The following is a 14,812-nucleotide window of genomic DNA, read 5'->3' on the forward strand; positions in this document are numbered from 1 at the left end:
AGGCGATAGGCCAGAAGGATGATCCAATCTCCGACCGGAAGGCCTGACCGAGGAGGAACGACACCCGCTTTTGACTCTGGCCCTCCTCTCTGACCGGAGCGCTCGCTTCGGTCTCCAGCCGCCTCCGGACGGCCTCTCCGACCGAAAGGACTGGCCAAACGCCGCTTCTCCGATCGGGAATGCGTCGAACCCCTGCTTACAGCTCCTCACCGACTGGCGCAATCAGAGCCGACTAGGACTAATCGACCGGGGTCGCCCGCCCGATAAGGACCAGGGAACGGACGGAGAAAGTAAGGCAGGGCACTCAAGTTAACCGCAATACCAAGGACCGTACCCTGTACACCTACAACATAGTACCATGCGACATCCCTGACATAGCAGAACCCAAGCAGTGTTATAGGCGTCGACATTTTCCCCTATAGTATTGTGGGCACCATTAAGTCCCATACGGTAAGGCTCCCCCCACGTGCCTCTAGGCATCAACAGTGTTGTGGGCGCCGACATTTACCGTACAAGGCGAACATGGTAAAAACCATTGCATGCCTCCAGGTATCAACAGTGTGGTAGGCTTCAACGTCTGCCATACCTGAAGAAGACAACACAACCTCCCACGTACATCTGACATTCAATAGTATTGTGGGCGTCTACCATCGTCCTGTACCCACCGGCGTGGGCAACAAGGCTTAGTAGCATACGTACTCTCTCCCTCTCACTTATAAGGCCATCCCCTTCATCTATAAAAGGGGATGCGCACTCTCCCACTAGATAGATTCATTTAGATCGATCAAGTTCACTTAGCACATAGCGGAGCTCCCATCACTCTTGGCCCCTCTGACTAGAGTCCGACCGGACCTCTCGTACCCCCATCTTTCTCCTTCTCATTTGTAACCCCATAGCAAACTTCGATCACCTAGGCTCAGGAATAAAGTCACTGACTGACTCAAACTGGACGTAGGGCACGTTGCCTGAACTAGTATAAATCCTATGTTATTGAGTGCTAGGCCACCTCTGATCACAACGTACGACAACACTACAAATATTTATGTGTTGATCACTTTCTGCATCGACAATTGGCGCTGTCCGTGGGGAAGACGTTGTACGTTCAACACTTTTTAGACATCGGATGGCCCACTTTTCTGCCACCTTCGCCATAGCGGGCTCAAGCGATACTACTCGCCTCGGCCCACTAGAGTTTCCCGCACTCCCACCTGTTGGGATGTGGGTTCCACCCATCTCCGAGCCATCCCAGGCCTTCCTCTCTAGAAGCCTAGACTTCATCGCCGACCGGCTCGACGTACTACACCTCCGCGAGGAGGCACTTGTTCCACATGCCCGTCGGAGGGGCACCCTCCATCGGCTCTGGGACACACGATGACTTCAACGACGAGGCATCTGCGCTTCATTCCGAGCAAACTCTCTACTCAAACCCCGCTGTGAGTAACGTACATGTTGTTATTTACTTGCTATTATTTATCTTCCACCGATTATCTGGAGGGGCCCGTTGTCTCCGCCGCGACCGCCATGCGACCGATTCCCCTTTGGCCTCATGTCCCCCACGGATGCGTACACCCAGGGGCTCCGAAGGATACTGGCGCCGCCGCCTCTCACGTCCGAATTCATGGGGATGGCGAGGTATGCTCCCACCTATTTCCTCGGCCTCATAGATGACGATGTTGAGAGTGACGGCACCAGCATCGACGATGTGGCGCCTAACCACCATCCGTCCTAGGAGTGCGCTATGGCGGATGCCCCAGGACAGACACCAGTGGTAATAGAGTCCTTGCAGACTCACACCCCTCTAGACCCTCGTACAGAGACCCCCGTGCTCACATGGGAGCACGATGAGGAGCTACGACAACAGCGGCTGAACCAGCCACCGACTACGCCAGCGCGCTCGGTGCACCACACTATGCCCCGTGCGCATAAACCGGCGAGCGGCATGTAAGGTTGCGCCCGTCGGGTCCAGCGCAACACCATGGATGGGGGGAATGATCCCCCACAGTTTGCTCAGGCCAATCACAACATCGTCGCTGTGGCAATGCTTCTGCACGGCCATCTCGAGCCGAACGACCCCCAAGAATAGGCGATCCACCAAAACCTCTGGGCACTAGAGGAGACTGCCGCCAATCAATAGACGGAGAGCTCTGCATCGCGACACCGACTTGCAGCCTCTCTCCCCACCAGGGGAGTGGGGACACACCAAACGAATCTCTCCACCCGCTCACCGCTACAGCCGCCGAGTGTATCTCAGGAGGCCGCATCTGTGCCTTGTCTTGACTTAGCGACCGCTCCGCACCAACCGCCTGTACACGAGCGGCTCGGGGCGAACCAAGATGCTCGTAGCGTCATCAGCAACCAGAGTACCAGCCCAGATGGCCCAGGACCATGGGCATTTGTCCGACGCATCTAGGGAGGGCCGCTCCCATAGCGCTCCAACAGAGGCCGATGTAAAGGCAAGGCCAAGCGCCAGGATCAGGACGAGGGCCCCTCCATGCAGAGGGGAAAAAAGAATAGAAAAGATCGCTGCTGACCGGCCAACTCCGCGTTGGTCGTCACGGCTGATCACATGGGCAAGTAGCCCCAACAGGACCTTCTGGGCCACTTCAATGAGCTCATAGAGAGCCCATGCACCAACCACGCCTACCCCATCAAATACCACTACAAGGACTGCAAGCTCCTCAAGCGCCTTCTGCGACAGGCCGACGGGCCGAAGGAAGAAAAAGGCGAAGAAGTAGCGGCCAAGAAAGGGGGTGTAGCGGGCAAGGATCTAGAAGACTGAAGGTCGAGGTGATCCGACGGATGCCTACCGACTGAAGGACGACCACGACGACATTCTTACCAATGCTTGGAACAGCTATGTCATTTCTTTCCCTAAAATTCAGTCTTACCATTGTTTACTTAACGTTTGCTCCTATAAAAGCGCCCTGACCCGAACACTTTCGGCCCAGGTCGCTCGGGGGCTCCACGGGGGTGCACTACTACATCTCTTTTCGTTTACTATCATATGGTAAAACTCCTTCCTACCCGAACAAAAGGGTAGTTTGTTCCTTTAAATTACCTTACGTAGCTTTGCTTTAAAAATATTCCGACTGATCGCACCCCGCCTCTACGTACGGCACGCCTGGGCTCCTAAGGTTGCAGCCTATGGGACAAACGGGCAAGTATGAAAAAGAAAGAATAAAAAACAAAATTATGCTAAGGTAAAACTATGGAATGAATGTGACAAGTTTCCCCGAATGGAGTGACTCTATCACAAAAAACGAAACCAATTGTAGTCATTGAGTACACAAAAACGTTTGCACAGGGGTTCCCCCATGAACTTAACTTTTTACATCTACTTCTACTCTAGAAATTCTACTGTGGCTCCCTAGCGACATCGGCTATCAGTGCAACCGACAAGGGCATGTGTTGCTCGCTCTCTGGTCGGACGACATTCGGTTCCTTCGGAAGTGGGGTGACGTTTATCTCCGACCCAGGCTCCACTCCGTCTATAGGATGGGCGATGTCCTCTTGACGCGCGCCATCAGCCAGGTCCATACGGCGGACATCCATCACCCACTGCGTGAAGACTTGCTCTGCCACCAACTTTGCGTGTGGTAGCAAGGTCTCCCCGAGCGATTGGATGTCCTCTGTGCTCAAGCCGTTGGTATACCCGCTTTAGATAGTGGCAAAGTCTAGGTCCAGGTGGTACATCGCCACCAAAGTCAACACCCTCAACCCTTCGTAGAACAGCCCATGTGTGATAAGGGCTTGAACCTCATCCGAAACCTTCGCCAGTTGGATGGTGGGCGCACTAGTACTTGGCGCCGACCCGAAGACCTCCGAGATGATAAGCTGGGCAACATTGCATATCTGGTCAAATTCCCCCTCGAGAAAACATCGCTCTTCAAGGAACTTGGCCAGCGCCTTCGTATTCTGGCCAAAAGTCACATTGGCCGTCTCCAGGTCCTGCTCCAATGATTCCACCTTTCCAGCTCTAGAAAAAGGATGACAAGCTCAGAGCCAAGCTAAAGGAAGGAAACCACCTCGTCGGGCCAAGGTTGTGGGAAATCCTCTCTCCCGAGAGCCCTCCAGTGCACCACCTCCTTCGGCGGCAGAAAAAACCCTTCACGGCGAAGGCCTCCAGCACTGACTACCTCACAGTGGATGACCTCTAGCCCGACATTTCGCTCCATGTTCATGGATGGATTTGTGAGTTTTCACCTCTCCCTCGCTCTCCCCCTTTTCTTTTCTCTCCTAGGAACCGTCATGGCTCTCAAACGCTCTCGGCAAGAAGGAAGATGAGAAGAGGCGGCAGATGAGGAATAGGCAAAAGAACAGGGCGAAAGCCTTCTCCCTTCTCCTACTTAAGGAAAAGGGCACAGCAGTTGGGGAAGGCGCGCCAATCAGGAAAAGGTGAAACGACGGGGGCAAAAAAATCCTCTCCCTTCCCCATTTAATGCGGATGGGATACGACGGGACGCGCCCTGACCGAAGAGACGCACCCTGCCCGATGGAACGGTGCCTGATCAGACAGGACGTGGCCTAGGTATGGCCCACCACTACCGCATGACTGGGCATGAAAAACACAGCACCACCACGCGCAGGCGGCCCTCCGCCTTCCCAGGCGGGACTTGAAAAAACCCAAACAACGGGAACTCCGCCAGGAGAAACCATTAGGCTTCCTAAGTTGATCGAATGGCTCAGGAAAACACCGAGAGATAGGTAAGGAGCAAAAGGATGCCCCATGTAGGCCATGCTAACTCCATCACGAATGATGAGCACGGGTCTCGGTCGGACATTTTTTATTGGAGCTCTTCAAACCCCATCACTCGAGTAATCAAGGTAATACTACCGACCCCCGCTATTTCTTTATAATCATTTCATACATCCATACATGTATTCATTCCATAAGCCTATGCCCCACAGACGATTCGGGCCCTAAATTGCCTAGGGGCTCTCGGGAACTAAACCATCGCACATGCGGCGAAATGCATCAGAACGCTCCATGTTGCGTCATGAAGCGATAGTTGCCTCATTCAAACATGAGCAAACGACCGATCGGGGTTCGAAGGTCGGCCCACAAAGGGCTCAAGGCCACCCCATGTCAAACATAGCTAGGGGAGAAAATGCAGATGAGACTCGTGTGGCCCTCACCTAGTCTACCCCAAAGTAAGCAGGGTCATCTCAACCTTCTCGTTCGATCCTAAACCTCTCGCCAAGCCCACAGAATCTCCATCGAGGGGAGGCCAGTAGGCCACCCAAGTCGGTGTCTAGAATGACCCAGGCATCTACCGGGTTGCAGGTAAAGGAGCAGTGGAATGTCACAAAGAGGGCTATGTTGACCCCGTAACAAACGACAAACCCAGATTCCACTCGATCATACCTGTTAGCGAGCTCACCGAGCATATCACTCAAGCCCGAGCGATCGAGGCAAGCGACAAAACTTAGCCCCTCTGATTGTGAGAAATCGAGGATGGGGTAATGCACACAACTCAAACCGACCCCTACCAAGCCCAACGTGGTTCGAGGGCTCAAGACAATCCAAACATCTGGGTCTGTGACCCCAAACTCGCCCTATCCCTCGACTACGCTTCGACTGCATACCAAACGCCTAGGTCTATGACCCCGAACTCGCCCCATCAGGATCCACGACTCTAGCTCATCTGGTCCCATGACGCGCACCGATGCCAGGATCCATGAGCTCCATCTCGTCTGATCCCTAAACTAACTGCCTCGGCTACGTGTGCTGCATCAAGGCTAGGATCCACGACTTTGACTCACCCGATCTCATGGTGCGCACCGACGCTAGGATCCATGAGCTCTGTTTCATCCAATCCCTAAACTAGCTACCTTGGCTGCACAAGCTACACCGAGGCCAGGATCCATGACTCCAACTCACCCGATCCCATAGTGCGCACCGACGCCAGGATCGGCGAGCTTCGTCTCGTCCGATCCCTAAACTAACTGCCTCGGCTACGCCCGCTGCACCGATGCCAGGATCCACAACTCTGACTCGCCCGATCCCACGGTGTGCACCGACGCTAGGATCTGCGAGCTCCGTCTCATCCGATCCCTAAACTAACTACCTCGGCTGCGCCTGCTGCACCGACGCCAGGATCCATGACTCTAACTCGCCCAATCCCACAGCGTGCACCGACGCTAGGATCTGCGAGCTCCGTCTCTCCCAATTCAAAAACTAACTGCCTCGGCTGCGCGGGCTACACCGAGGCCAGGATCCACAACTTCGACTCGCCCGATCCCATGGCGCGCACCGATGCTAGGATCCATGAGCTCCGTCTCATTCGATCCCTCAATTAACTGCCTCGGCTGCGCCTGCTGCACCGATGCTAGGATCCACAACTCTGACTCGCTCGATCCCACAGTGCGCACCGATGCCCGGATCCGTGAGCTCTATCTCGTCCGATCCCTAAACTAACTACCTCGGCTGCGCCCGCTGCACCGACACCAGGATCCACGACTCTGACTCGCTCGATCCCACAGCGCGCACCGACGCCAGGATCCATGAGCTCCATCTTGTTCGATCCCAAAACTAACTGCCTCAGCTACACAGGCTGCACCGACGCCAGGATCCACAACTCTGACTCACCTGATCCCATGGCACGCACCGATGCTAGGATTCGCCACCTCCGTCTCGTCTGATCCCTAACCTAACTGCCTCGGCTGCGCCCACTGCACCGATGCTAGGATCCACGACTCCGACTCGCCCGATCCCATGATGCGCACCGACACTAGGATCCATGAGCTCCGTCTCGTCTGATCCCAAAACTAACTACCTTGGCTGTGCTTGCTACACCGACGCCAGGATCCACGACTCCGACTCGTCCGATCCCATGGCGCGCACCGACGCCAGGATCCATGAGCTCCGTCTCGTCCGATCCCAAAACTAACTACCTTGGCTGCGCAGGCTGCACCGATGCCAAGATCCACAACCCCGACTCGCCCAATCCCACGGCACGCACTGACACTAGGATCCACGAGCTCCGTCTCGTCCGATCCCTAAACTAACTGCCTTAGCTACACGCGCTACACCGAGGCAAGGATACACAACTCCAACTCGCCTGATCCCACGGCGCACACCGATGCTAGGATCCACGAGCTCTGTCTCGTCCGATCCATAAACTAACTGCCTCAAGCCCTCGGCCGCGCGCGTTGCACCGAGGTCAGGATCCATGACTCCGACTCGCCCGATCCAACGACGTGCACCGATGCTAGGATCCACGAGCTCCGTCTTGTCTAATCCTTAAACTAACTGCCTCGGCTACGCGCGCTGCACCGAGGCCAGGATCCACGACTCTGACTCGCCTGATCCCACGGCGTGCACCGATGTTAGGATCCGCAGCCCCCGTCTCGTCCGATCCCTAAACTAACTGCCTCAGCTGCGTGGGCTGCACCGACGCTAGGATCCACGACTCTGACTCGCCCGATCCCACGGGGCGCATCGATGCTAGGATCCACGAGCTCCATCTTGTTTGATCCTTGAACTAACTGACTCGACTAAAATAAACGCACACATGCCCGGTTGACAGGACCCCCAAGCGATTCAGCCCGAATCACCCGGGGTCTTGGGGGCTACACCTGCGGGTGCGCTCACGCGCACTCGTCGACAAAACGAAAACTTCCCCCACTGGCAACACAAAAAACCCCTAGATGATTCTACCCGAATCGCCAGGGGGCTCGGGGGCTACACCCACGGGTGCACTCGCGCCCACCCGCCGTCGAGACAAACCCCCCAGATGATTCAACCCGAATCGCCCGGGGGCTCGGGGGCTCCTATCGGGTTTATAAACCCAGGGTCCCTCATGGACTAGCTTCCCAACAAGGGCTTGGCCCAACAAACAACGTTGCGAGCAACGCGCAACTTATGGGCCGACCTAAATACCTAGGCGATAGGCGAGAAGGATGATCTAATCTCCGACCGGAAGGCCTAGCCGAGGAGGAACGACGCCTGCCTCTGACTCCGGCCCACCTCTCCGACCAGAGCGCTCGCCTTGGTCTCCAGCCACCTCCGGACGGCCTCTCCGGCCGAAAGGCCTAGCCAAATGCCGCTTCTGACTCCGACCCACTTCTCCAACTGGGAATGCGCTGAACCCTTGCTTATAGCTCCTCTCCGATTGACGCAATCAGAGCCGACTGGGACCAACCAACCAGGGACGCCCGCCCGGTAAGGACCAGGGAACGGACGGAGAAAATAAGGCAGGGCACTCAAGTCAACCGCAATACCAAGGACCGTACCCTTTTCACCTATAGGACAGTACCCTGTGACGTCCCTGACATAACAGAACCCAAGTAGTGTTGTAGGCGTCGATATTTTCCCCTATAGTATTGTGGGCGCCATTAACTCCCAAACGGTAAGGCTCCCCCATGTGCCTCTGGGCATCAACAATGTTGTGGGCGCTGGCATTTATCGTACCAGGCGAACATGGTAAAACCCCTTGCATGCCTCCAGGTATCAATAGTGTGGTAGGCGCCGACGTCTACCATACCCGAAGAAGACAACACAACCTCCCACATACATCTGACATTCAACAGTATTGTGGGCGCCTACCATCATCCTATACCCGCTGACGTGGGCAACAAGGCTTAGTAGCATACGTACTCTCTCCCTCTCACTTGTATGGCCATCCCCTTCATCTATAAAAGGGATGCGCTCTCTCCCAACAGATAGATTCATTCAGATCGATTAAGTTCACTTAGGACATAGCAGAGCTCCCATCACTCTCGGCCCCTCTGACCAGGGTCTGACCGAACCTCTCATACCCCCCATCTTTCTCCTTCTCGTTTGTTACCCCACAGCAAACTTCGAGCACCTGAGCTCGGGAATAAAGTCACCGACCGACTCAAACTGAACGTAGGGCACGTTGCCTAAACTAGTATAAACCCTGTGTCATTGAGTGCTAGGCTACCTCCGATCACAACGTACGGCAAAACTATAAATATTTACGTGTTGGTCACTTTCTGCACCGACAGGGGCTGTCCAGACTTCCTGAAAAGCCTTCTGAAGAGAGGTGAGGATTTCATTACATTCATAGATAAATCCTTGTATTTAAATTATGCAAAATCTACTTGGTCGATTGATTCAGGTGCAATTGTTCATGTTGCAAATTCATTACAGGGGTTCTGTACGAGGAGGACCCTACAAAGAAGAGAAAGAAGAATTAATATTGCAAATGGAGTTGAAGCTAAAGTTGAAGCCATTGGAAATCTATCTCTAGAAATAGATGATGGTTTTAGACTGCAGCCTTCAGATATTCTTTATGTACCATCTTTGCGTAGAAACTTGATAAGTGTTTCAAGATTAGATGATGATGGATATGATTGCCATTTTGGTAATGGCAAATGTCATATTATGATTAATAATAAGTGTGTTAGTCTTGCCTTCCAACAAGACAAGCTTTATTTATTATCACTTTCTGAGAATGTGAATGATGTGAGCACTGAGCATGAGAATGCCTCCTCGTCTATGAATGCAAGTAATAAGCGGAAGAGGGTTCATGATACATCATCGAAATTATGGCATTGTCGGTTATGCCATATTTCGAGGGGGAGAATAGAACGATTGATTAAGAAATCAATTCTTCCGCCTTTAGAATTTTCAGATTTAGAACAATGCATAGATTGCATAAAAGGAAAGTACGTTAAGAAAATAAAGAAAGATGTCAAACAAAGTGCAGGAATTTTAGAAATAGTTCACATAGACATCTGTGGTCCTTTTCCTATGAAGAGTGTAGATGGTTATGATTCATTTATAACATTCACAGATGACTATTCTCATTTTGACTATATTTACCCAATTAAAGAAAGATCAAAAGCATTGGATAAATTTAAGATATTTAAGGCTGAAGTAGAAAATTAGCACAACTTAAAGATTAAGGTAGTAAGGTCCAACCATGGCGGAGAGTACTACGGTCGACACACCCCATATGGCCAAGTTCCTAGACCTTTTGCAAGGTTCTTACAGAAAAAATGGCATAGTAGCCTAGTATTCTACACCGAGCGAGCCTCAGCAGAATAGAGTAGCTAAAAGACGCAACTGTACCTTAATGGATATGGTGAGAAGCATGCTAAGTTACTCTACCATACCGATAAGTTTATAGATAGAGGCATTAAAAACCCCCATTCATATACTTAATCGAGTGCCAAGCAAGTCGGTGCCCAAAACACCATATGAATTATGGACAGGAAAGGAACCCTCACTTAACTATTTACGTGTGTGGGGTTGTCTAGCTGAGGCAAAAGTATTTAACCCAAACATAAGGAAGCTAGACTCCAAGATAGTCATTTGCTATTTCATTGGCTATCCAGAAAAGTCAAAAGGATATCGCTTCTATTGTCCTGATAGACAAACAAAGTTTGTAGAAACAAAATATGTTGTCTTCTTGGAGGAAGATATGATCAGGGAGAGCATGGTAGCGTGTGAAATTAGTTTTGAAGAGAAGTGGGTATACGTGCCCACTCCTATAGTTTAGGAGCCATTCTTCACGCTATATGTTGTTGTTGTACCAACAGTGCAAGACACTGTAGTAACAGCACCTGTTGTTAGGTCTCCTGTGACAACAATGAATGAACATGAGGAACCTATCCTTCAGGATCCCCTAAAACCCGTTGTCACACATGAGGGAAATCAACAACAACCTCATATAGAACAAGCGTTATCTAATGAGGCCCCTAGAAGGTCTCAAAGAGTCAGGAGATCAGTTATTCCTGATGATTATGAAGTTTATGAATGTGAGGAATTTTTAATGGAGGGTGATCCCACCTCATTTGAAGAAGCCATGAGAAATGCTCACTCATCCAAGTGGCTTGAAGCCATGGAAGATGAAATAAAATCAATGAAAACCAACGCTGTTTGAAACTTAGAAACAATTCCTAAAGGAGCCAAGACGGTAGGCTATAAATGGGTCTACAAAACGAAACATGACTCCAAAGCGAATATAGAAAGGTTTAAAGCACGACTTATGGCAAAAGGTTTCACACAAAGAGAAGGTATAGATTACAATAAGACATTTTCTTTAGTCTCATGTAAGGATTCTTTTAGAATCATAATGGCGCTTGTAGCACATTACGATTTAGAATTACATCAGATGGATGTAAAGACGTCGTTCCTAAATGGGGATCTGGAGGAAAATGTTTACATGGCACAACCGAAAGGTTTTGTTGTGAAAGGAAAAGAACATATGGGATGCCGCCTAAAAAAATCTATTTACGGATTAAAACAAGCTTCAAAGACAGTGGTATTTGAAGTTTGATAGCATAATAAGAAAGTTTGGGTTTCAAGAAAATGTAGAGGACAATTGCATTTATGCAAAGTTCAAGAATGAGAAATTCATTTTTCTCGTCTTGTATGCGGATGACATCTTGCTCACTAACAGTGATGTTAATCTACTACTAGAAACAAAGAAGTTATTGTCCTCAAAGTTTGACATGAAGGATCTCGGTGAAGCTTCGTTCGTCCTAGGAATAGAGATTCACCGAGATAGAGAAAAGAGGGTTTTAGGATTATCACAAAAGACGTACTTAGAAAAAGTTCTAAATAAATACAGTATGCAAAATTGTAAGTCTTCACCTGCTCCCATAGTCAAGAGCAATAGATATGTGGAATTTTAATGTCCCAGAAACCAATATGAGATCGATCAAATAAAAGCGAGTTCAGCTGTCGGAAGTTTATAGTATACTCAAGTGTGTACTCGCCTTAACTTAGCATTTGTTACCGGGTTACTTGGCATATATCAGAGTAATCCATGAATAAAACACTGAAAAATAGTAAAGAAAGTTTTGCGTTACCTGCAAGGTATGAAGGGTTCCATGCTAACGTATAGATGATCTGATTCTCTGCACATAGAGGGATATACAGATTCTAATTATGCGGGAGATGACAGAAAATCCATGTCAGGATACATATTCACTCTCGCAGGAGGAGCTATATCGTAGAAAACTCAAAGCAACTGTCACTACATCATCCACAATGTATGCCGAGTTTGTAGCATATTATGATGCTACAGGGCAGGTGAATTGGTTGAAGAAATTCATGCCCGGGTTGAAAGTGGTAGACGACATACATAAACCACTCAAGTTATACTGCGATAATAATCCAGCAGTATGTTATGCTCACAACAATAAGTCAAGTGGTGTTGCCAAACATATTAACATAAAGTATTATGTTGTGAAAGACAAAGTCCGGGATTATATAATTAGTCTTGAGCATATAAGAACAGAAAAAATGCTCGCGGATCCGCTTACAAAAGGCTTAGCACCCAGCGTGTTTAGAGAACACTTAGCCGACATGGGTTTAAGGGAAAGCCTATGATTCCTAAAAAATAAGGGCCTAGTTGAGAATCTGTTTCAAAACAGAGAGGTGCATTGTACCTGTTTAATCTAATGGCAATTGACCATGACGGTGAGGCACGCTCTATGCACTGATATGTGATGGAATGGGAATAAGATAAAGTAAGTTGAGTTTAAGTCATAAGGTGAGATCAAAGGGAAGAATGTTACATGATCTCCACCAATTGGCCGGGCCCTTGGATCCGCGCCCTGATCAGGGGCGCCCAACCATTCCCTGGTTGGTAGGCCCCCGTCGCACATCGTCATAAAAAAGAGGTGGAGATCGGGGCACAAAGCATGAGGTTCACCTGAGCCACCAGACACCCCCACCTACAGTCCCTAAACCCTAACCGATCTAAGAGGGGGTGCTGTCAACGACGAGAAGACCGCCACCGGCCACCGTCGTCTCTGTACCTCCGCCACCACGACAGCGCCTTCACCGTCGAGCTTCACCGCGCCACCATCAAGTAATCCCATGGCCAGCTCATCTTCTACGAAGACGACCGATGGTTTACACCACCTCAACTCCTATCTCTCTCACTCTATCTATTAATCTCGTACTAATACATGGTCTAGGGTTTACACTTCAATCAGTAGCTGTGCTAGATCTATATCCATCCAGTCCAGTGGCTCCTTCTTCGATGTTCCTCTCGAGCGACACGATGGGCTGGTGTCGGCATCGAGCGACCTGGTGGGCACCCTACCGGCGCCCTTCTTCGACGTGCTGACGCTGATCGAGGCGTTCAAGAATCGTAGCCTGAACAAGGCGAACCTGGTGGCTCTCTCCGGCGCGCACACCGTGGGCCACGGCCACTGCGCCTCCTTCAGCGACCGGCTGTCGCTCAACGTGGACGACGACACCATGGACCCGGTGTTCTAGCAGAAGCTGGTGGCCAAGTGCGCGGGCGACCCCAGCAGGAACGTGGTGAGCCAGGTGCTGGACGTGTGCACGCCCAACGCCTTCAACAACAAGTACTACTTCGACCTGATCGCGAGGCAGGGGCTGTTCAAGTCAGACCAGGGCCTCATTAGCCACCCGGACACCATGCGCATGGCCACCCGCTTCGCGCTCAACCAGGACACCTTCTTTGACCAGTTCGCGAGGTCCTTCGTCAAGATGAGCCAGATGGACGTCCTCACCGGCAGCGACGGAGAGATCCGTCTCAGCTACTCCATGCGCAACACTGCCCGCGTCGATATCTCATCATCAGCCCAGCTCGACACCGCCGCCGCCGGCGACGAGGGGCTCGCGGCTGACTCGTGAATGAGTAGCTACGTACTCCGTATCTAGCTAGTTCCGCGTATCTCTTCTCAGTGTTGTGTACTAGTGAAAGGCGCGCGCCATTGCGCGCGTTCGTAGGGATAGGTAAGTTCACAGTCGAAAATATATATTGAAACATTCGATCTACAACCGAGTTAACAGTCAAGTAGACAGGTATGTAGTTGGTAACATTACACAGCCAAATATAGATTAAGAACAACTGTAGATAGAGTAAATAGTTTGTGAACCTATCTGAAATTTTAACAACTGATAAAACTCAATGTAAGGAAACTAGAGATACACAACCAATTTTCTAAACCAAACTGTTATTTCGCAATCCAAGCCCTGATGCTAACATGCAAGTATTTGATATGGAGAAAAAAACTTGGTTAATCTGCACTTTCATTTGATCCTCCTGGTATCAGTTGGGAAACAATGAATCATACGATCCGATCCTTTGATGGACTCCTTTCGGGAAGTATGCACATGGAACACATCCTCTGTCCTGCCAGATTATCTTTCTCAGAACCTAGTTAAGGCTATTGGAACGCATGTACCTAATGATCTGCTATTAAAATCATGTGCACTCAAATCAAGACATCTCAAAAATAACCTTCCGATCAATTGTGTGCATGTATGCTTGCAAGAGAAGGTTGAGCGAAATTAGAATTTGGATAGAAATAAACGGAGGGAGGCAAATTGAGGGGTACCTATTACTCTTTGATGTTCAGGAATGATGGTTGCCTTGTCTAGGAGGGATTTACATATGATTCATGAACTGCACTTGACCCCAGCCAGATCTGAACACCTAGCAATGGGAGAAGCCTGTAGTGACTCCTTCAGTAAAAACCTGGATTGTCAGTGGCAACACAGAAAGGAAAATGGACGCCAACCTCTTAGAGAATCTACCGGAAAGGGAACTTTCACTCTTCTCACACTTTTCATGATCAGACACCGCTGGTTCAATGGCACGATTCTTGTTCGCAGATAAAGATGTTGAACTTGGTTGGCTTGGGTACATTTTATCCAACGATATAGGATTCTTTCTTTGTAGCATGCCCTTGGCTTTTGCGTTTATTCAAAAATAATTGCATTCATAATTTCCTCATAGTAGTTTGAAGAGAAAGATGCGTACAGACTAAGAAGTCACAAAAAAGGTGAGAAAGGAAAAAAAAGCGTCATACCTGGCCATAATTATTACTGGACATAGCTTGGAACAATATGTGG

General features: G+C 50.1%; 1 pseudogene; it reads left to right on the top strand.

Moving 5' to 3' along the window:
• Positions 1–13,588, top strand: part of LOC136492795 (peroxidase 12-like) — a 30,933-nt pseudogene extending 17,345 nt beyond the window's left edge.
• The last annotated feature ends 1,224 nt before the right edge of the window (positions 13,589–14,812 follow it).

Source organism: Miscanthus floridulus, chromosome 11 (genome assembly GCF_019320115.1).
Source record: "Miscanthus floridulus cultivar M001 chromosome 11, ASM1932011v1, whole genome shotgun sequence".
Taxonomy (NCBI): Eukaryota; Viridiplantae; Streptophyta; class Magnoliopsida; order Poales; family Poaceae; genus Miscanthus; species Miscanthus floridulus.